The 26,828-nt window shown below is 31.6% G+C and overlaps 1 long non-coding RNA gene across 1 annotated transcript in view; it reads left to right on the plus strand.

Annotated features, from left to right (window-relative positions):
- The window catches only part of LOC114126137 (uncharacterized), a 69,535-nt gene that overhangs the window by 15,908 nt on the left and 26,799 nt on the right, over positions 1-26,828 (plus strand). The window lies entirely within an intron of this gene.

The following is a 26,828-nucleotide window of genomic DNA, read 5'->3' on the forward strand; positions in this document are numbered from 1 at the left end:
CAGGACCGTCAGTCATTTTCTTGAAAACGTATTACAAGAAATTTGATTAAATCTCCAAAAAGAAATTTCTTTTTTTGATTCGGAACGCTGAACTAACCTAATATGTGGATAGAAATATGTGTTTCTATGTGTACCGTTAGTGAGATTAAACGTCAACAATTGAATATTACAATATAGACAAGCCAACGAGCCGGTTTCGTCGGACCGTGAGATTAAAAGGATGTATTGTTGGCAAATTTGGAGGTCCGATCAGTTGGTATAGTGGTGGTAGAGGGAGGGTGCTGTTGGTAGACCATACAGTTTTTTCAGGAGAAACGTAAATTTGTGACATTATATTATTTGGTATTTCGGAAGAGAGAATTCGTGTGTAAATAAGATTTTCACTGCGCTGTTTACGGAATAATAAAGCGATGTCTCTGTTGCCGCGATGTTTAATTTATGTATATTATACGCGATTGCAAATATTGGTTTCGGAGCAGTGTGTTTAAAATTGATTTCCGTTTCTTACATTTACCCGAAGGCCTAAGAACTTTGAATTTCGTTTCTAAACAATAGTCATACTTATACAGTTTTACGTCGGAAATAGAAACTTCTACGGTTGAAATCCCATCAGTCGAAAATCGGATTTTCGGTCAGCAAAGTCCACTTACAGATAAACCGATAAATAAAAAATGACTGTTGTTGAGTATTGCAATTCTTATATTGTTATTATGATACACGACAAAACTAAAAATTGGAAACTTGTATGTATATTTATTTTTTATTTTTTATTGGAAAAACTTATTATTTGTATTTCAAACGCAATAAGTAAATAGGATAATGCAGATAATAATAATAAATGACGTATAAACACATGTTGAGCTATATATTGATAGAACTTAATGAAACACTCAGTCCCCCCCACCATTTTAATTTTAGTTTATTCAAGCTTGTGTTAAACATTTTAAGTAGATATACTTAAGGATCATATTCAAGGACATTATACAATTATATAGATTTGTTTAAACCGTTTAAAGAGTATTGTGTACTTTGTGTATTTGTGTAACAAAACAATGTTCTGTTTTTTTAAATGAAAACCAACTAATTCAAATGTACATTACATTTTTGAGCACGTAATTTGTTTTTTTTTTTTTTTGGTATTTTATACAATAGAACCTTGATAACTCGAACCTCAATAAATCGAATTATCGCGATAACTCGAATTTTTTTTCGTCTCCAACTGAGTTATCGAGTTATTAAAATGTATACACCAAGGATAATAGTCCTTACTTCTTAATAGGACAAAATATACAAATACAACTATATATCCATATACGACACACCATACACACTCATTTTAATATATGTGTACATGAGCTCACATAGTTGATTGAACTGTATCTTTATAAGAGGATCCATTAAAACGGTGGAAACTGGTTCATTATGTTTGAAATCCGGCCAAATCGTGTCACGAGCATATAGAGTTATGCGACGCGATGAAATAACAAGAAAAAAATGTGGAAAACGATATCAAATGCATTCGTATCATTATTGCTATTAGACAAATTTCCTGTAAATCCGGACCTACAGTAACCAGTTACACTATATGAAAACGGGTTTGTGAAAAGTTGGACAATCGGTTTTTTGTTTATGTGTTCGTCGTTACGAGAAAAAATATATACGTCCACCGTTAAATAATTGACTGGGAGGGAATAATAAACCCATAGACATACAGCACTTTGAGATTGCGATATTGATAGTGATATTGTGTATTCACTATTCGTCTATATACATAATACTATGTATAAACATTACGCTTACTTTTTAACATTTTCCTACATAATATGTATATTGTTGGAAAAAAAGTTTGAGACGAAATTATGCTAAAATACATTTTTAAAAAACATTTTGAAAACTACGTATGTATATGTATCTTATAAAACAATAACAGTATATTTTATTGTCAAGATAATGACTGACAGCTGTATTCGGAGAGGTGTTTTCAAAAATAAATTGACGAATTATTCTCATTTCGCTTAGACGTCAGACGTAGACGAATAACCGACTTTTATGGTACCCAAATTTGATCCTAAACCAATGCTGTGAGTTAACACTTCTACATTGATTGCCGTTTTTTATAGCACCAGAATATGTATCTATATCGACTATATCACTAATTTAATAATTTTTATAAAGTGACTATTTCGTTTTTAAAATCAAGTATAGTCAAAACGGATTTAGTGTGATGTTCATCAACATTGAGCCCATTGCGAGATAATATTATTTTAGTTTATATTTATGTGGAGTTTATATAAATGCTATAATATAATAACTGCGATGTAAATCGAACAAAATCCGTCGTTTCACTTTAGAATAGAATTTCGATTTAAGAACGTTATACTGTGGTGTGTTATATTATTGTCATCACAAAAAACATGGGTGTTTAGGATTATAACCAATACTACTAAAAAATTTAGTGGTCCATTTTTCGCGAATAACATTGAACCATAAATATTTTTATAATATTATATTTACGATTTTCAAAGTCTCTCGTTTGATATCCCTCAAGAGGGTCTGTTTTTGAGTTTTAAACCGTAAATATATAGCGTTTTTATTTCCATTTTGAATCGATGACGCCGGGGGAACTATTATGTATAGTTTCCTATTACTTTCCCGATAAGTACATATAATATATATATAGTGCGTTTACTGGTAACCGTGCGACAGCGCACGCATAAACGTTTAGACGCGTATACATGTAACGTATATAGGCGGAAATAAGGGTGGAGAGTCGCCGGGAAAACCGTAAAATTTCGATTTTCCGTTTGACGCCAACGTGTTTCAGATTCGTATAAAATCGAGTGGCGTTCTGTCCCTGTAAATATTTCACGCTGTTGGTGGTATTTTATATAGTAATCCTCCGAGTAATCCGCATTATTATAACACACATACGATGACGCCAATGCGCGTGCGCAGCGGGTAATAGGTTTATATAGTAGCACGTGGTCTTCGATGTACGTGCGTCGATCAAAGGAATAACAACGTGTCAGAATAGTCACATGTTTGATACGGACTCTCGTGGCTTTGCACAATATAATACGATTACGATATTTTCATTCTCTCGCGCCACTGGCCGAGCGAATCGAAAGACTTATTGCAACAGGTAGGACACAATAATATAATATAATATTACAATACTCGATTCCCGGATTCGCATATAATAAATTATTTATTCAGGTAAGTCATTTTAGAATTTGTAGTGGAATGTAAGAAAAAAAATTACCTGTAGCCAACTATATATAATTGCAGCTGCTCAAAAAATAGACGCATGTATTCTCAAATTTGAAAATCGTTATCAAACATTACGGAATTTCTATAATACAGCAATTGTTTTTTTTCTTAAAGACAAAATGAAAATCGTAATAATAGATAAAGTGTCTTTACATATTTTTTTTCAATTTTGAATAAATTCAAATGATAATTTAAAATAAAGCTAAATGTTTATGTAGGTAGCACTCATAGCGATCAATTGATGTATAAGAGAATTGAAATACAAAAAATTATCACTTTTACCATTGGAAATTTTCTAAAATTATCAATTTTAATTATGACGTTATGATGCGAGTTGGAAAAGCTTTGATTGCCCACATGTGCATCCTTGCCTCGTACAGAAAATGACAGGTATCTAATATGCATTTAATATTCGTATATTGAATTTGTGATGTACCGGCTGCTGCACATCGCATCGTACCATATGACGTTTTCCGGACTAGCCGAGCACGGTGTATACAGGTACCTACCTGCCGTATACATACGCGCGGACAAGGACTTGAGCATGGCGAGGATAATACAGACGGCGCATATACATAATATCACGTCCAGAAGAGATTTTATTATACCTATGTGAGCACGTATTATTTATTTATATGTACCTACATAATATACATATATATATATATAAAGTTTATATCGTATAGTAAGTATAATAATAATATATATAATATACCGTTATTGGGCCTACGACAACCGTTCGGCGGAGAAACCCTTTGTCCTGCAGACGGTCGTTTTCTACGGCCTTGAACCGACGCTCGGCGTAGGCGTGGTTCCGATTTGTATACCATATTATACACGACGATTATGTTTTATACCTTAATATAGGTATACGTAATACGGAACATCATCTGTGTCCACGACTGACTGCGCGTCCTCGGTTTTCAGTACACTCTCAAGTCACAGACTGACACACACACAAACGCAGATATGTATATGAAGTTAGAATAATAAACGTTGTATACAACTCTAGTACGATATACCTCTCTATATTTATATATATATATATAATATATGAGTAGGATGATTCGTTTTTTTTCTTTCCCCAACGCATTTGTGAGTGCATCGCACGACGACGGCCTACAGACCGTTCTGTATAATACTTATATTGTATATTGTCTGTGGCTACAGTACGCGCTACCAGCAGCATAACATTAGGTATCCTAACCGATGTAAGTGCATACAGGGTGATTCACCAAGAATGTTCACCCCTTTGACCTTTGTCTTCTTCAATAATACATAGTTATTTACAGTCTGTTTTTTGGAATAATTATTAAATACACTTAAAGACAATATTTTCAAATTATTGAGATTTTTGGTACTACTATATTAAGTCATGTCCTGCAAAGATACAAACATTTATTTTTCAAATGAGACATTTTTTTTTAATGTAAACTATTTAGGTATTATTTAATTATTTAATTCGACTGAATTGTTTTTGAGTTATTTTACTTCGGGTATCAAGAATAATAGATCTATAATGGATTTGGAAAATATTAGTGTTAATTGCTAATTAACTGGTGATTTGAAAATTTTAGCTATTAATCAATAATATTATGATTTATGAAAATGGTTCAAATATAATAAATAGTAAATACTGTTTCAGTTGTTCATCCATAATCATTATCCACAAAAATATTTTAATAATTAAAAAACTATAAAATGCATCTAAAAAAAAGTAGAATGATGATAGATTTCTATTTGAAACACGGAAGTTTGTATTGCACAAGATCCTCTTAAAAAGTACTTAAATCACTAAAGTTAGGAAACATGGGTTTTAAGACTCAAGTAGTCAAGTATATTTAAAAATATCAACAATCAGAATTTGAATAAATACATTACAAAAAGGGAAAATTGAGGGTGAACATGTTTGGTGAATCACTCTGTATTCCATACGTTGATAAAATACACAATATAAAACGTAATGTGTAATGTATGGACGCACAAATTCCACTGAATTCAAAACAAACAATCATTGTCATTTGTAGTCGTCATCGTTGCTGTTGCGCTAGTTTTCTCTACGTCCGTCCTGACGACAATCGTTGTATACATATACATATTACATATAAATATGTTTTTTTATTATTATAATGTATACATACCTCGATCACTGGTACTTAGGCAATAACTTTAAAAATAGATAATCAGTCTCTCGCGAACAGCTTCTTACTGCACGTCTGCGTTATCGACACAAAAGCTCGTAACATTTATATTAATATTTTCTATTTATTTTTTATATGCATATATGTAATACATATAAAAGCTATAATACGCGTGGTGTATGAACCCTAGCTGGTTTTTGATGATAGACAGAAGTTTTATGAATTTAACAAACACCAAAAACTCAAAAAATATATAAATATTTTCGATAATATCATATAATGTGATCATATAATGATAATGTCATTTCATTCACACTAAGTAGTCACCAAAAATAATTTCATTTCATTTTTTGTCACTCTTCGTCAAATTTTAGTAAAAATATTTATTTCGTTAATTTGAATTTCCAATCAAACTATATGGACATTTTGATTTGATTGAACTCTTTGTAATTTACAAATTACATCCAATCCGTCAGTTCAGATTGAATCTACAGTTTGATAGTATATCATAAACTTAAGTTCTATGTATATTATTATAAAATATCCGTCGTTGTAGACTAGGGCGTGAAATACGTTTAAATATCGTTAAAAATAAATAATATATTGATCGAAATCATAATAGATTCAACACGTTATCTAAACCGAAACCATCAGACGTTTACATTGTTTTTATAGTTGCCTATCCCACAGGACACTTGACCGAAAAATCGAATTCGATCAAATTAAATGTTTATAAGATATAGATATTTTGAATACTTTATATTCAAACTGGTTAAAGCACGGTTCTTATATCATAATATAATCGGTAGAGTTTAGAAGATCCGTATATTTTATAGATTGGTCCATCGATCATAATATTATATTTTACATGTTGTTACGCCGTCTTTGACCTCTTACGCATACAAGTCCGCCCATCTATTTTATAATAATACATTTTCTAGCTCCTCTATATTCATACTATTTAGTATTTACTTCCTGTCAATAAGGTTTAACAATACAAATTTACACCACGGTTTTTCGAACACATGGTGGAAGTATTATAGTAAATTTGATTTTTAATAAACAAAATTTGGTAAATAACAAATAATTTGTAAACCGTTTCTTTTGATTCCTTAGGTAAATCAGCCGTAAAGCAAAAATAAAATTTTTTTACAAAAATCTTAACAATTGAACGATAATTTTGGAGTACAAGAGTCGCAACGATGAATTTCTAAAAAAATTTAGTAATATTAAAGAAGATTATGCGTGATAAGACGGCTATAGTAGCGGTAATTCTGAAGTATAAGGCCAAGAATCCCGTACTGGTAAGAAATGTATATTATATTTTTTATGATAATCAGAAAAAAAGTATCCGTATACAGTACGTTCACAGTAATAGGTAATAATAAAGTCACTCGAAAAAAAACTAAAAAGCCATTAAAAAATGTACTAAAATTAATTTTTTTATTGTAATATTGATACCTACTCTTAAAAAAATTCCTTACATTTAACAGAATTAGGTTAAAATATAAGAAAGAGATCTTTTAAAATGTTATCAATATTATTTATTATTATAGATACAAATAATAATATGTACAATATATTATATAAGTCGAAATATTTGTAAAATTATTATTCTCATTTTGCTTTTAACTTAGCACAATAACACAACAGCTTATTACAATACACTTGATTAATATTATTAATAGTACCTATTTCATATTTTACAATATCTCGCCAATATGCGATTTTTTTTCTCGCCTCTTCGCACAAGAGAATAACATTTATAATATAACACAACAATAAGTAAGAATATTGAATATAATATATTATAAGGACCTTCGTCGGAGCCAGACCGATACGCACAAAAACCGGTCGGTACGGAAACCGTCTGGGACGATAATCGTCTTGGTGTTAAATCGTCCGACGACTGCTGTGCGGCATTGTTGTCGTTGTGATGCGACAGTTATATATAGCAGGGTCGTAACCGCCGTCACCGCAATGGTGATTACGAGTACGTTTTGTATTTTTTAGTTTATTTATTATAATATTACAAATATTATGTTAAAATTTTCATTTAAGCAGACTGCTGAGTCGCGTACATATATGTTTTGAGGCCCAATATTATATCGCAACCTCGAGGCGATAGAATATCATCATTCATTGGAATATAATATATTCTATAATAAACCAGAAGCGAATGAAAGTCTTTGGATTAATTGTAATCATCTTCGAGTAGTAGTCCTAGTGTCCCAGACCCCAGTTGGAACGACATTTTCGCGGCTGCGGTATTTCTTTGTCGGTTTCCAAAAACTTTGATTGAGACGATCCTTTCGACAGTTGTTCTGCGTGGCCTCCGTCATTCCTTCCCGGCCTTTGTCACCTGTCAGTTGTCTTGCTCTCTGAGCACTCGAAGGTTCTGTTCAACTGTATTTTATCTTCATACGTTTTTAAAATTTTTTAATTTTACACGTCGTGTACGAGGGTCGCCAACGTCTTTGGACATCAGACTCGCTTACAAGTGGACTGTGACGTGAAACGTTTCCGAAGTGGCCAATGAAGGAGAAAAATGGCTAATTCGATGCACTTCCGAAAAAAATCAAAGTATAGTCTACTCGGTCCAGGAAATGACGTATGAGTTTACTGCAGACAAAGTTTTTTACAAAATAATATTTCGAGGAAATAAATATGGAAATATTATTGATTCGATTTTTTTTAAAGTAATGTACATCGACCGTATGAGCAATCCTCACAAACAATCGTTCTTAAAACTTCGCAAACATTTAAACTTAAATTCCTCAATCATCGTTTTAAAATTCACGACATGATATGATATGACATAATAATATTATTGTGTTTAAACACCGTAATTCTATATTATATTACGCGGGGAAAATAAATGCAAGTTATTTTTTCCCGCCCGTCCTCCGCGCTTCACTGTTAAATACTGTATTGTAAGAATTCCCCAAACAGGCGTTGCATAACGTTAAATTACGCAATTCTGCACAATCGTGTTATATATATATATATATAGGTACCGAGTACAATATTATAACTGTCTCGTGAAGTAAACGAGAACCAAATTATTATCAAACGATGTACGACTGTAAAGCGTGTTCAAAACTTTAAACCCGTTTAAAACAATTACTATAATAATAAATATAAAAAAAAAAATACGGTAATGATTACATTTCTTAACGACATACCTATACAGTATTTTGAGTTACAACATATATGAACACGTTTCGATATTACATACAAATACATACAGCGGTGGACTATGAAAAAATTCTAGAAAACTATTTAACCGGCTCTCTCTCAAATTTATTTCGTCCTTAATGTGTTTAGTGATTTTTTTTTTTTGCTTATTTTGAAGTTTCAATACCTTTCTTTGTCGAGATTATTTAACTTTAATTTGCACTGAGTTAAAACAGATTCCAGTTAAAAATAATTTACACATTTTTTTTTTTTATCTAGTAAATCACTTTAATTTTTAACGTTTTAATCATACGTCTTCGACATAAATAAATTCAATTATTTTTCAATATATTTTTGTCTACAGACATAAAATAATGAGTCTAATATAATTACCTATTATTTGTGTGAAATTAAACAGTATAGTCCGCCAACATTGTACACACACACACACACACACACACATACACATGATGTACATTTCACTAATGTTTGTGGTTCGTTATTGAACGCTAAATGGTCAACGGCGATGAATCCATAATGCTAATATATCATAATGCTACGCGCTCATAATATTATGGTCCATACACGTATTGCGAAACCGTCGTCAGATCTATTTATTTACACACATATACATAAAACGGAATATATAGTTTGTGTAAATTATAGTAAACAGTATAAAATATATTGCCTATAGGTATACCGTAGAATTGTAGTACACATATTTTTATGGAACTCGCTCCTCTGTCTCCCTTTAATCTGAATGGCACAAATAATGAAGTACGCTGTTAAATATTATATATTGGTCATATAATCATAACTATAATATACTCGTTTGAAATTCGATTTTTATTTTTTATTGAAATTCTCAGAAAACTATTCTATTTGGGAATATTAAATAAATAACGTATGCTGGTCACATACAAAAAGGTAAGAACCTTAAAATATGATGACAAAGAACAGTACAAAATATAGTTTTTTTTTTCAAAAATGTTGTTTCGTAATAATTCATTCAAATCGCGTAGGAAAAAATATTATTAAAAATGTTAATACTTTTCGTGATAATGGTACTATGGTAGTAGCTATTTATACTGTTTAATGAATCATATCGTAGTGTAAATTCTATATTTCGGAGGCCTATACGCGCAAACCCGTTCGGAGGAGGTATGGTATGTTGCGCCCGCCTGTGTGTGTGAGTGTGTGCGATTTTAGTTATTTAATTGTTATCGAGCGATTTAGCTTAATAATATTATAATGATTATGTATATGAAGTAGAAATGTTGAATAGTTCACGGTTTTTTTTTTACAGTTTCGACAGAATACATTTTTTTTTTTTTTTGAATCAAACGGAACGACGACAGTGATTGTTGAGCCATTATCATTATGCTGCGGCCTGCGACATTATAATATTAACACGAATATTATAATATATTTTAATCTTCAAGATAAAAATAGCATCTAGCTAAAATCTTTTTTTACATAAATAAAAAATTATATAATAATATATTATTATTATGTATATACCTTAAACATGAGCGATGAGCTCGTATATTATGCATTATCGCAATGAACTTGAAACTAATGTATACAATTTTTTTAGTGACTTCTTTTTACTCGTTATAAGTTGTTATTTAAAACTTGTGCAGTTAGTATATATTTATAGTTAATACCTATAATACAGCGTCTCGGTATTTTAACGACTTTGTTGGATGATTCGATTTGGTATAAGTATTTAATACACATAATTGACTAACTGATTTTTTGGTTTCTACTTTCTAGTTTTATTTAATATTTGTATATATATATATAATATATATTACCTTAATTACAATGTTTATAGTTTTAAATAAGTTAGATTCACACGAAACTCATGTCGAATAAATTAAAATTGTTTTTATACATTTTTTAATGAATAGGTAAATATACTTTTTTTTATAAAGAAAAATTATTTTTTAATTATTAATAATTTTTCATAAAGTCTTTTAAATACTTTTTATTTAATAAGGAAAATGTTAGCATTGTTTTATTATTAATACATTCTACGACTCAGTATTTGTATAATGTAATACTTATAGTAAAACGACATCGACGCAATATTAAATTTTCTGGTTTAGTTTTATACAGAGAAAATACTACAAAAAAATATAATTAAATAATTTCTACGCGGTACTACGCGAAGTCGGCGTTTTAAAATGTTATTTTATGATGTCTAAAAATTAAAAAAATGTATACCTACTTCGAGCAACTATTTAGTGATTGCAATTTACTTTTACTATAACATTAATATGATGTATAATATTATACCTACGTAGTACGGACATCGTAGAATAATTAATAATAGCTTATAGTTCTAATGAAATTGACTGTATCGCATTGGAATTTTAGCGTCTTGTTGCGGACGGACAATTCGCTTTTAAAATAAAAACAAGAAAAAAAAATATAAAAATCGTAAAAATAGTGTAATACACGCTGCCCACGTAATTATATTGTTATGATTCGTTATTGTCGCAGTTATTATATAGGTACCTACTGCAAACTTCAATTTAGTTTTCTCGATTATAATAATACTTTATTATACGAACAATAGAGTCGTTGACCGTATTGCATTTTAAACTTGGTTTGACCTTCAGTTATTATTATTACTATGTTATTTATTTTTTTTTATTTTCCGTTTTATAATATACTCGCATATTATAATGTGCGGGTTATTTGAATCGAAATCGTCGTACTTAATAAGTATTATATAGTATATAAACACGTCATTATTAAATCCATACACCTAGTATACAATTCGACAAGTAGGTATATCTATGTACGATTATAATATTTGATGCGTGCACAAAACGCGTAAAAAGGACTTGTGGTTTTACTCGAGTAAATCTCAATTAAAGACTTGTACATGTTAATATTGTGGTTCATCGTCGACGATACGTAATAATATTTTAAAATAACGTCGGACAATGATTATTATATAATATAATAATATATAATATGTGGGTACGCGTCCACGTCGCATCCGTAGTTGTTATCACACTATACACGACAACGTATCTACATAAATATTACGTTATGCGTTTTATGATGAAAATAATAATACAAGCTTAGCGTTATACGGTGACAATATATTCAACATTAAAATAAAATATTATACACTTCGATAGACGAATAATTATTACTATATTATGTGTTATATAGTTATTATTTTTCGTGTCTGCGGCAGTTACCTATGATGTTTTCATGGCCGGTTACAATGTGAGATGACTGAAATATATTCGCACCTCGTGTTTCAATAAACGCAAAATAGGAATAAATCGACGGTCAGGTGTTAAAAAATAATAAACCATTCGTCTCGTCGCGATATTCTTATGATATATAAAAATTATAATATGTTGGTTTGAAAAATCAAAGCACTATACGATGGTTATTACGACTGTCGGATGAGAATAGGTATACTATACGCCAAATCAGTATCAGTGCGCCTAATCACACACCTGCCATGTACATTATGTAAATTTTTTTAAAATTTTTTATGCGTGAATCGCCTCGTTTGTAATAAAACGCACACCGTCGGCAAAACGGATAACGCGTCGTAGTATAGGTACGATTGTGCAATTATAATGAACAAACCAATCTTCATAATATATTAAATGTATACATAAAGGACTTTAATACGAGTCCGATGGTTATACAGAGTGCATAAAACCCGGGAAAAGGGTACGCGTCATATACAACACGTGGTTTGTGCATACTTATATTTTTGGGGGGGTTTTCGAACGTCGTAAGCAATAGTCGTGTCGCATTGTCGTCATTTTTCGCATCCAGCAAAACTTACAAGCACATGGTTTGCCCTATATTGATACGCGGGCAACGGGCATATTACCTACGCCTTAACCGACCACTGTGCTCGGAAAGCGCATAGAATTTTTTCAAGTAATGGTACAATAATAGTGTGGTGTAACGATGTTGTAGTGCACGGTGGTGCACCACACCGGCCCTGGGCATCGCGTCCACAAACGACGCCGCAACCGGCACCGCCGGTAACCTGCGCGCGCGCGTGATTTGCGTGGGTCGGACGACGAAAACGCAGTGCGTACTTGGAATCAAAAACGAAAAAAAAACCGGTCCCGTCGGCGACGACGCGATGTTTATAATATTCTCGTAATTGAGTTTTACGAGCGCCGCCGCCGACCTATAACACAATATTATTATTATCACTGCGTGCAACACGCCGCATCATCCGATTCCATCATTATAATACGTATAATATTATAAAATATCGTACTGACGGTCCGTCGCGGCTGCCGTTGCTCGCGGCCCGCAGCTTCTCCGCCGCCCCGCGAACGGCGGTGTGGTTTTGTCGGGGCCGGCGCGCGGCGGTGAATTCCGATCGAGTTTATAATATTATTACGTCTCCGCCGTTGTTTTCGAGAACGACTCCCACGATATGCTCGTCCCGAGCGATATACGTATACGTATATTATACACACATATAGCTACGTTCGGGCTTGTCCGGCACGAGAAAGAGAAATACAGAGAGAGACGCACAGACTGAGCACGCAAACGAGTTATAATCGTATTATATATATATATTGTATACAGATATGCGCGTATATATAGTGTTATACGGTCGAGACCGTCCATTGTTTACGTGGCGGCGACGGATGTGCAACACAGTAACATCCGTGCGGCTGCGACGGCGGCGGGGGCGGAGGGCGAGCGAGACGAAATCGAATAATAATAATAAAAAAAAACTACACTCTATAAACGAGACGAGGTATTCCACCTCCTCGGCCGTCGTCGCCTGGTCAATCGTTCCGCCGCCGCGTGTCCGTCCACGGGCCGACGGTGTTTTTCACGACTCTTGACGACTCTGCGAACCCGAGACCGGGTATATCGGTCCGGTCAATCTACGGTCACGTATACGCCGCGCGTTTGTTTTAAAAATATTATTATAATAATAAAATACGATATATTATAATATATATATACGCCGCCACGGTCGTTATATACGATAATGTTATGTGGTCGGGTAAGAAAACCTATATTGAAGCGATATATATATATAATATATATATAAGCGATATATGCGCATCATCGCTGAGGTAACAGCTGCAGCTAGTGGCTCCGGTATACTTTGACGCGGGTCAAAATCCTAGAAGAAAAACCCTCAACCTCCCCCTTATTCTTCGAAAACCGTTTATTATTTGTTTTTCGGACGGGCCGGTCCGAACATCGTACTACAATATTATATCGAGTTTTCCGTATAGCCGTCCCTCTTCGCCGATCGCCGGAGGAGAGGCAAAAATTTATTTGTACACTTTGTGAACGTATCGTATATTGTATTATTATATTAGCGCCCCTCAATCGTCACGTTCGCTACAAGAAAGGATCATCGCGGACAGCCACGATGAAAATTCAAAGACCGTATCGTACCGTGTACGGTGTTCCACACTCTCTGAGGATTCGTGCTTTGTGTGCGTATGATATTCGTAGCTATACAGCTATAGCAGGGTTGGGTCGGGTGGCCTCGGAGTGGTGGCGATTTAAGATAGAAATTACAGTCGACAAAAACATAAGAGGGGCCGAGTGCAAACTTATCTGTGACATTTCAGACGTATAGGTATTCTTATCTTTTATTACTGCAAAACCTTTTCACCGTGATTTATAGGCAAGTCCCGACGGCATTTGGCCACTGAACGACCATTAATTTCGCCACTTCTGCAGTCACACATGTAGGTTAGGTTAAGTTTCTGCATCCAGCGATGCGTGGCGTCGATGTCAGTTTAAAATGGTATTGTATTTATAAAAAATTGGCACCCTCAATTTATGCTATCAACTTCAAACCAGCGTCGATATTTTGCATTTCAATTTCAATAATTCGCTACTCCAATTTTGGGATTTGCGACATCGCATATTTTTTGGCCGATTTCAATTAAAACCAAATTTTTAAATTTAAATTTCAACCTTTCCACGGTAAAACTAAATCTTTTCTATAATATATATTTATATTGTATTTGTATTTACTTTAACAGATTTCAACATCAAATTTGGAATTGAGTTGCAAAATATTGGCGCTGGATTGAAGTCGATAGCATAAAGTGGGCGTGCCAACTTCACGGACGTCGCTACTAGTTGCGTTTCCAAGTTGAAAAGGTCGATAACTTTTATACGAATTGCTTCTTGGAACGGTTCAAAAAATTTTCAAACATCGAAATAGATTAGTAATTTCTAAGTGATATTTTGTTCTTAATACTTTTGGTACTATTAAGCTCTCTATCGCATACTTAAAATAAAACCATGATTTTACTTAATTCTACTTGATTCATTGTAGCAATGAAAACTATATAATGACTAATGACAAATTTTCAGGAGGCAACGTTCGTATAATATTATAATAAATTATTAAGTACCTGATCATTATGGAGATTATAACTCGCGCATATTGTCTTTTTTATTTATGAAAACACATTGGAAGGTAACTACGGTATGCTCTGGTTATATTGTGTGTAGACTCACTTACCTTACCTGTGTGAGGTGAAGTAAACACAAAAATGTATTATGCGACAACTCATTACAATACTTATCGCGTCGCCATTGCGTAACGATCGTAGGTCACACACATACGCGATATAGAGGTACCTTTATACATTATCCACTACTATGCACGCGGTATAGATGCACACGTTATGTACGAACACATAAATGTTAATATAATATAATGTTATGTATACAGATTGAGTAACCGGGCGCATGATTACCCCCACATTTTTACCTTTGATACAATGAATTTATTCATTCGAATCTCAAGAATTCGATCGTACGGTATGATATTATTTAAGTACATTTCTAACTCGGTTTTTGAATATATAAGTTCATTATATTAAATGAAAAAAAAAACGGGGGTGAACACTCTCGTTAAATCACCCTGTATATGCTTACGAGCACATAATATTATAATACGTGTGTAACTATTGTACACGAATTATTATAATAGTCGTGTATTGGCATTAGGCGTCGTATATGGGCAGTGGCACGCAGACGTGGTTCAACGAAGTTATAAGGTATTTTCTCGGGCGTTACGTAAATTTTCGAAATAAATTACTGTATTATAATGCCACATCTCGGTATTATGCATATGCACGAAAAGGACCGAAATACCTATACTATGCTACCATGACCATGACGATATTATATTGTAACCGAGTTCGAACAGCAAATAACGAGTCGTATTCGAAGGCATATAATATGTGTACATCATAATATGAGCTTATATAATGCGCACACTATTTACATCGTGTAGAGTTCACGCGCCTATAATATGGTAACTATAAGTATATATAATATTATAGGTATACTTCTAAATAGTATACCTATACGTTTGGGTGTACAGCTGCTGCGAGCTAGGCCACGGGATATGAGCATGTACGTATACCGATGGCTGAGCATCTGCAGGTGCTAAATAATACAACAACGAGGCGCGTTTAGGAATAAAACTTATTATGATAATATATAATAATAATTATACCACGTAATGTTACACTTGGCTCTTATCTATGTGTGGTAAGACCCATAAACCCGATCCGGTGCAACACGACCATGTATCATAATAATATGTAGAACCGCAGTTTTCCCCCTCTAGTCGTTTTCGGTGGAGTAGGGCATTTTCACGGGGTAAATTTTTTAAGGTGGTTATTTTCAACCACGAGTAAAATACACAATAAAATGTAATATTATAGATATTGTGGTAAAAAAAAAATCACAGGGTAATGTTCAAAACAAGTGTTGTATTTTATAAAAATCCGTTGTAATATTATGATATAAATAGTGTGTATATTATTGTGTTATACTTGAATATGAAAAACAAAATAAAATAATAATCTTTTCAAAAACAACTTTAGATAAAAGTGTGCTTAGAATAAAATGAAAAAAATGAAAGAAAGCAGACAACCAACTGTAGCTGATGTAATGATTTAAAAGCGTTGAAAAATATTGAACATAATATAGAGAACCATAATTATATACCTGGCGTAAGAAAAACTAAGAAGTAACAAAAGTCATGTTAAATATAAAAGCTAAAGCTCAGAACAGCAAGAGAAGAGGAACATTTTTGTAAAATTTATTTATAATAACATATTTATGTAATTATGTTTAAGGTAATATTTGGTAATTTATACTTTTTTTTATTTTATAGGTACATTTGACAAAAAGAGAAAAAAATATTATAATATTAATTTCATAATGAAATAAGGTCTTAAAAAATATGAGGGTAAAACGTCTGCTTTAAAATGTGTACTGGAGTATGGATGTACTATTCCATCGAAAACAGATTGGGAAACGTCTCTGGAGGGGGAGGATGAATTGTAATTTTACTCATCGCTATATTACCGGTTTTTTCGTTGGCAATTTTTTTTACAGGCTGCCCCTCCCCCCCTCCCGTAACCACGTGCCACATGCAATAATAATATGTAACACGTCAATTTCGGCGACGAGATGCGAAAGTAAGACCGTTTCACCGGTTTCCGGTCAGTATATACTGTATAATATTATATACCACAACGGTCATCGGTTACACATATTAATTTGGCTTTACTTACATAATAATATATACGCGCCCGCAGTAATACAATACACCGGCGTGCACGCAATATAAATCATCATCATCATATTATATTATATCTATGTCCTATATATTCACCTGCTCGTTCAGCTTACGTATTCGTGTGTGACAAAACAAAGACCGGACGGATTTCGGAGAAGGTGTGAAATCGTAAAATATCTCATCTATATTATAATATATGAATACGGGTACAAGGGTATTGTCGAACTCGTGTCCACGAAGTCGGCTCGTCGAACTGCACTACTATACTTGCCTAAACCAAAATACGTTCGAATTTCATTCGGGTTAAAAAGTGTTATTTTCGATCTGCACACACATAGTTATACAGTTGATAAATTTTTTTATGCATTTGTTTGTCAACCGATTTAGTACTGACTGCAACGACGTTATTACACGATGCATATAATAATTAATTATGGAATAAACGTAAATCGGTACACATTTTTGTATTGTTATTTTGAAATTGTAACTAATATATTATGTATGTAAATGTATAATCATATTATTATAAAAAGAAAATAGATACACTTTTTATGTATACTAAGTAATAATATTATTTTTCCAACTATAGACTGATATAGCGGAATTTTATGAGTAGAGAACCCGCCCGACACATAAGACGGTTTTGGATTCGCAGATCGTTGCACAACAATCGGATTTTTGCTGAACACGAGTGTAAGTCATAAAATTATACATTAAAATCTTTATATCCCGTACACTCTAAGTAGACTAAGTAGCTGAAATTGTGTCCGCTATTTGGATGTGTTTGTTATTCAGCGGGTTAAATTTGACGAGAATTTTTAGTTTGTTTTCAAAAAAAATTTTGGAGGTGTAGGCTATGGTGTAACTGTCTTAAATAGATTTCACTATATTTCGATTTAAATACAGGAATATCGGTAGTCACTATTTACTCTAGCGCGTATGGAAATGATAGTTATCTCATCATATCATTCGGTGGAAAAGGGTTAATGGCTTACATATTTTATGTACGACGGTTTCGGAAGCGTACAACTGTGGTCTATAAACATATTATTATTTACACATATCTTATAAACAGGAAATGGACGCAACGTACACTTAAGACATTTATAAAATGTATATTAATACGTATCACACTTCGTGTTGGTTTACATAAAACATAAATTCGATGAAAGTCTTTGAATTCGGTTAGTTTGCGATATCAACTATTAAAGTACACATTATTATAGGTACATATACATTATATTATAGAGCAATCGATCAACGGCGTTTGTGATTGGGATGATACATATATTATATTAGTTCAAACAAATAATAATATTTATTTAAAATCTTATATAATATGTTTGCGCCGTATAGGACTGCTAGCCGTGTCACGTCCTACATTATTAACACGGAGATCTCACCAAAATGCATTGCAATAACGTTTTTAAAGTGCGAAACATAATGTTTTTGTCTCGTATTTACCACATGCACAATTTTACTACGGTGGGCGTGTGACTCGTGTATAAACAGAGAAATTTGTTCGCCCAAACCGGTATGAAAATAAAAAGAGCACGAGTGTACCAAAATGTATTTGCACCATATCGTCATGATATGGCCCATTGTGCGGTGTGTTTTGTTTTACACCGGTTTGGACCGACGAATTTTTTTTACGTATTAGATATTTACACGCACATGTGGATATTTTTACAAGACGGCCGAAGTCTATTTTGATGTTTAGTAGCGTTAAATATCAGATGTAATTATTGTACACAATACAATTTAAACACCGCGACTGATTCAAAATTAATTTACCTGGCGCATTAATTATCTTAAACTTTGAATTTTATCGTTGATAAAAAAAAAAAAAACTATTATTTTAATCACGATGCGCGAAATGTGTCGAGTTATTCCGAACATAATACTATTACATTGATAAATAGTCCAAAGAGATGATCGAGACGACAGCAGGCGTACGTAGAATTCGTTTTTGGGGTAGAGGGTTACCATTAATGTTTGTGTATAAAATGTTATTTATATAATTAATGTAAATTTCCATAAAAGAATATTACACCTACATGTTTCACTTCTGGGGGAGGTTAACCCCCCCCCCCCCGTCGGTATGCCTCTGTAGGAGACTGTATTTTACTCATGGATCTCATTCCGTCATCGATCGAAGAATACATACGTCGTGTAATATTTTGATGTTATACATATATTATTATAATACATATGTAATTAAGCCTTTAGGACTTTCACGAAATATATTCATGCAATTATTCGATTTAGCTATTCGAACCAGTACGATCGCGCTACACGATTTTGATATTATGTGCGGCGATGGTCACAAACCACTACGCATATTACACTCTCGGTGGTATGTACGAGTTCTCACACATTAACGCTAACCGCGGTATGCAAATGCGAAGGGATTACTAGTGGTCCTGAACTTTGACCGCTTGTCCCGAACTTTGCGCCATGTATAATATAACACTGCAGATATACATTATACGCAAGTGTTACGCACTTAATTCCGGTGGTTCGCACGTCGTTGACATTTCCGCGGAGAGAGGCGTTGCTATCGTCAAGCATCGTTGTGGACAGAAAAAAGCGAATATCGTGATGAACTAATGGAGTATAATATGATTATAATATTCCAACTGTGTTTATACTGCAAAAACGATTTGCAATTTAGGCACCGTGATAGGTGCTTTAGGCATAAAATATTAATATGTATGATACTATTTAATATTACCCAGGGAACGAGCTTTAGTGATGGCTATCGTATACGTATTATTTCAGGATTTAGGGACATTTTTTTTCAAAGATAAACACACTAATCTTGACATTTTTAGAAATATATTTTTCTACATAGTTTTTGAAGTTATAACAATACACATTTTTTTTTTTTGAAATTTAAATATTATTTTGTACATTATCAAAATGTTTAATATTGTAAAATCAACCCAATAACGAATAATCACACAAACTTGAAATTTACCAACTATTTTTATTATAATTTTCTAAGAACAGTGTGATTTTTAAAATATTTTGACTTAAGTATGATTCATTTCCCATTAAAAAATATTTAAAGTCACAATACATTTTTATAGTCATTCAAATTTAGAATTTTTACAAAATTCGTTAAAATACCTAAAAAATGTATAAGCTATTTCGTAATTACTAATTAGAAATTCATAAAAACTTTTAATTAGTACTTTCATTTTGAAAATTTAATACAAGATTCATCCTTGTAAGTAATTTATACTGAAACCATAAAATATAAAAAAATATAAAAAGCCAATTACTTTTTAATAGACATTTTAAGTTTAAATTTCGACGAAATTACTCACGATAAATAACGATGTTAATTATTTTTTTATAATATAAAAATATTATTCGTAAAAAATTTACTACTTTTACTATATTATTACTACGAATTTTACTAAACGCGATAACATTTTAGAATTATTTTAAGATAATATCAATTTATATTATGGATCTACTTTTGCTTTTAACGGTATCTACATAAAGTTAAAATTTAATTTCGAGTTTTATAAATTTTTATAACATGGTATAAATGTATATTATTTTTATATTATATCACATTATCAAAGGAAAAGGTTAGGTTATTAACTTACCGTAATACTGAAAGTTAAATAAATGGCTTTGATAGTTGTTTATAAATAAAAAAAAACTTACTACGAAGCACAGATAGGTAATTTTGTGATGATATAGGTTGACAAACCGTTCAAAATCGTTTTTTAAGTACAAAATATATCATTGGATTCAAATTTAACACATCCATAATAGTGACTTACTTGACACCTAATGTACCCTAGCGGTACCCACCTGTTTATATTTGTTCTTAAAACTTTTTTGAATGAATATAACATACGTTTTTAGTTTCATATTCCAAAGAAAAATATTTATTTTTGAATATAATTAATGTACATATCTATTGAAATAAAATTTCAAGTTGTGGACCATGATTTTGCACGGGGTAGAACCTAACTGGACCACTAAACCAGGTTAAGATCATCAAAATAATAAATTAATGTACTTATAATCTAATTAATTATTATTTTGAAACTAGATTCTTATGTATTGAAATAAATTATAAACAGAGTATCTTAATCAGGAATGTATAATTAAATCGAAGAAAAAAAGAGGTTCTATATATATAGCGAGACGGAAGTTGACAGAAAATATTTTTTATTTTCGTTTGGTAAACTATTACTATATTATTATTTTAGAAACGTTATGTATATATGTATATATATTATATTGGTTAGGTTTATTTAGATCTGCAGGTCAATCGGACATCATTTAAATAGTTTTAATCGTATTATTTGAGTCTTACCGGCTACCAGAAGTCGCGTTCACAAAACTCGACGTCGTCAAAAGACGAACAAAACGTTAGAAACAATACCATCATCACACGCATAATAGTAAGTGAGACAATAAAGTAATTTGTTTTAACGCAGTAATTATAATGAACACGAGTACACATGACTACAGATATTATATTTTACAATATATTAATTCATGTATACATTATATCATTAGAATTCAGAGGTATCCGAACAACCATCAACAGGAGTTGATCGCCGTTGTTATCTGTTAAAATGTATACTTTTACCGTCCTGATAAAATGATTTAAAATTTTGTGACAATTTTTGTTTTTAATGTTGTTCTACACATTTTCAAGTACAACAATAAATATATAAGACGTGTATTTTAACTCTGTTACTTATTACAATTTAACGGTTTTCGCATTAACATAATATTAGGTATACTTTTAATTTTCAATTTATATGGTTAGGTTAAAAAAAATGTTTTAGTTCATTTTGAAAAATAGTTTGTCTTCCTTTAGGCGATAAAGCGTTTAGTGCTACTGTATACACTTATTACTATATACCATCGAACGAAAACGATAACGAAATTATAATAATCATCAACCTCTACTTGTTCCTATAAATCAAAGTCTTTTACAAGTTTGTGAAAAATGATTATTATTGCTGGTAGGTATAATACTTCTTCTGACCAGTATACAACGCACGGCGCAGTGGTATACCAATAATTTACGCGTAGATACGTTTTTTATATACTTATTCGTTTATTTATTTTTGTTAATAACGACTGTTATTAAAAAGTGATTTAATTTCCGTAGATGTCGCAACATTGGTGTTTAGCTTTATTTTTTAAAATTATAATCATGATTTCCTGTTATCAATTGTTAACTGTAGTAATCAGTTTTTTTTCGACTGGATAGATGTGGGGGAATTCTGTTTTACGTGTCACGCAAAGACATTAGATGTATAGGGACCGAGCAAGATAAGCTCGGCGACAATATTGTTAGAAATAACAGCATACAATTTGGTCCATCTATAAATAGACACACATTAATAGCGAGCGAGCGAGAGAGAGAGAGAGAGAGAGAGAGAGTGAGAGAGATCAGCTTAACACCAAAGGTAACAACGATAAAAAAAAAAACATAATGTATACATTGGAACTATTAATATACCAAAAATCTGGGTATCTCTTTCGACCAATGTCGACACCATGGACGACTTATGATAGGGTATGAGAAAATACCATTGGTATTAAACATATACATACAGTTTTTCCAATTTTTCCATAATATTTTCATTCTTCAAACTTTATCTGTATAATGCACAAAACGACTATACTGTCCAAGTGATAGAGGAGCTAACATTTAACCCTAAGAGAAAAGTGATGTAACGACTTTGAGGTAAAAATTATTCAATATTGTATCGGCTGTGGGTCGGCTTATAAATTACAGACTCACGTATTATACCGAATTTATATGTTTAATATCAATGATGGACGCTCAATATTATTATATGATATTATTACATTGATATTAAATAATGTGTCTAGACACTGTAGCTACAGTTCATTGTCTTTTGATCATAAATCATAATACGAAACGCGTCACAAATTTGTGATTGTGTACAGTAAATAATGATATTTAAACATAATATTATATTTTTGGTTAATTACCAAAATATCACGGTTGTCAAATGTCAATTATATTTTGTATTGTATATATAATGAATTCGAAGTCACACACTATTCGACGGGAAAACGACGATTGTTCATCGGGTTGAGCTTTATAATAAGCTTATTAATTTGGCTCGTTAATCAAGCTCTGAAAATTCATAAGGCTTATACGCGATGTATACCGCAGACAGCAACAACTGAAGGCGTTTTTGTTTTCTTTGGACAGTATCCAAAGCACTGAGTCGTTTATAACTCACCGATTCGAACGCCCCGATAGACTGTAATTATTTCATGTTGTAAGAGGTAAGACAGGAATAAAAAAAAAAAAAATTAAAAATTGTGAAAGCACGGTTTCATTAGAAAAACTGCATAATTTACGTACTCTAGCTATCACTGCACAATGTATATTTTTATATAGATATTCTTATGCACATCTATATAGCGATAATGTAACTTCTGAGCGATCTGACTACTGTTTTGATTACAAGTTATATCAATAGATTATTTGTGACTAGAAGGGTTAGGCTTTTGGTTAAAATGTATGAGTTGATTCACAAAAATCGAAAATCGAATATTTTTTGTTTATTTAAATGATTTCCATTGCAGGTTACAGAATATTTATCACTACTATATAATTAATATTTAATAGTAACATGGCATATAAAGAATAGTTTAAAAATATATTAAAAATCAAAAAAATTTAAGAAATCAAATACTTATTAGCATAATTTATTACCACGATTATTCTTATATAGGTAATTTGGTATTATGATTTTTTTATTTTTTAACCCTGCGGAACATAATATTTCTGATAATATTATAAACACAGGGACGAATATCAAATCTATTGATATTGGATTTACGTTGGCTTTTGAGAACTTGTTGAATCTATTTTCAGTTTTTTTGTGTTTAGGCACATTGAAAATATGTCCAGAATTAAGAAATGGAAATTCATAAAATGATTTATTATATAATTGCAGTGTTTATATTAAATATTTCAACTGAAACGAAACGGAAAACGCTAGAGCGATATATTAGTTTTAACCCGAGCGAAGGCGGGTATTACAACTATCGGTGTGTATATATAATATATTGTCTGTCAGTACCAAAGTAGATATATTATGGCGTATTTTGAAATTTCGTTCGGCTGTATGTTCGGTATGCGAAATAATGTAACTACTGCTGTAGTAATTTAATTAGTTGATGTCTACACGATATTATTACTATATCAAGTAAACCGTATTATGCAGCAGGAGTTAAGCTCTCAATTCAAATCGTATTTTATCGTATAGTCGGGCAGCTATACGTGCAAAAGTTATCGGACAGAATAAATATAACTGTTTATAAAATAATATGACGTGTTTGCGTGTGTATACCTACTTCCTACGTAAAATACCTATATATTATAGTATGTATGCAGCTAGCTAATTTTTGGACTAATTTAAAACGACTGTTGTATAATTTAATAAAAACATCGTCGGATAATTGAACTTTATCATTCAAATTTCGCGAAACTTTTGCGATTTTATTGTTTAACTCGAGTTTATACGAGTGTACAGCATATTATACACAGTAAAACTTATGTATTATATTCAAGTTAATCCAAAACGTCGGCCATTATCGCCGAGTCATGTAAAATAGTTATTATTTTAATATAATAATATCTGTTACCCGGTATATGAAAGTTAAAAGCAGCTATATAATGTCACCTTACAAGTACGCTCAGGACGTTTTTGAACGTAAAAAATTTAGCGTCTGTATTATTATTACGATGACGTCAACGAGAGATAAAGTTTTTCGACATGGATATTTCAAAGTATATACCAAGCAATATTCGTCGTCTTATACAGTTATGTCGATCATAAAATGCTATATTATATAAGTGTACATACCTTAAACCTACGCAAAATAATAATAATTTAAGGTGTTTATAAATTCTCATAAATATACTTATAATAAAAACAATTTTTTCTCACATTAATAATATCATCATCATCATATTATTATTATTATTATTATTACACCCTGGAAATACAATATTATATAATAATATTTTAACGTCGTTAAACGAATAACAATATAATGATTATGATTATTTAACAACAACAATTTTGTGGGGTTTCACATTATACAGCCAATCGGCGCGCTATTGACTTATTATCTGCTTTTCTATTGGTCATTATTGGATTCGTTTTAACCTATCTCAAGTATTCGAGTTTCGAGATTATAAGTTCGTCAGTCGTAGTTGGAATGCAGTGATCTATACTTCAAATCCCTCAGCACCGTTCAAAGCGCCGAGCCGTCGTCACATCTCATACGTCGACAATAATAATTGATTCATCGTCGATTTTGTACACTGCACATTCTAAAGTGGATCGTGGGCGGCGATTGCTTAACTAAGGTACGCTTTAAACAATTATTTTAATATATTATAATACATATAATACGTATACGTCGCAGCTCGTTATATTAAACGGTTATATTACAGTACTTATGTTGATTTTCTCGTATACGTCTTATACGATGTATATTTATATTATAATATCCCATCGCGGGATCGATTTCCTCTCTCGACGCTATATTAAACATGCTATTAATACAATATTATATTCCGAGCGGATTCATTTTATATACTGCCGTGTATATATCGTCACTATAGGCAGGTATATGCAATATGCATAGAATTTAACGCCTACTGACGATTGTTTATCTGTTTACGTTAATTTCGCATTAAATCGAATGTCGTAATACGCCGATATATATGTATATATAAAAAAACAATTTCAGAGCTACTTAAAAGACAAATAAAATATCAAGCGTATACTATATTTGAATAAAAATTACCTACACAATGGTTAAAGTTTTTTTTTCTTGTTGTTTGATGGAATATACAATTATTATTTCTCTGAATTTTCTTATTTATCTATTATTTAAATGGGTCAACATATTTTTTATACGTTTTTGCACGAATGCATTATATAATTTGTATATACCTCAGCAAGAAGTAAAACGTTAATAATGAAAATTATGATTTCGCTTGAAATATTACTTAGATTATGATGTATATTATTATAGTCTCGTGATAGCTGCGAGATTTTAAGTGCACATATTCTTAATTTTTTTTTCTTTATAGTTCGAATTTCTGAAAACCTTCTGATGTTATATTATTAGTACGTTATGTAAATGTTCAAATTTGACTTTGAACACAATTAAAATATACTGTTTCATAATACATGCATTGTGTGAAGTCTGTTTATAACTGTATCTTATGTTTCTGATTTCTCTGAATTCAACAACTTATACCAAACAGTAATACTTTAGTGAAGTAAAGTTGCTTTATTGAATGTTAAAATTAATTTTTTTGTAAGCGCATAATAAATCGTATATTATATGTATAAAGGTAACAATATTATGTCGATTTTTATCAGTACTGTTTGACAACTGCTTTCATGAAAAAAATGTTTGCTTTTTACAAAATGTCTTTCTCGTCAATTTAAATAATTATTATGTTATTTAACAAAATATGCCGTTCTCAGAAATTCGTTGTTTAAACTTTTAAGTCTGAAAAAAATATATATAAAGCTTAAAATTCCTTATATTTATAGTGATTATTATTATATTAATTATATTTTCATAAT

Source organism: Aphis gossypii, chromosome 2 (genome assembly GCF_020184175.1).
Source record: "Aphis gossypii isolate Hap1 chromosome 2, ASM2018417v2, whole genome shotgun sequence".
NCBI lineage: Eukaryota > Metazoa > Arthropoda > Insecta > Hemiptera > Aphididae > Aphis > Aphis gossypii.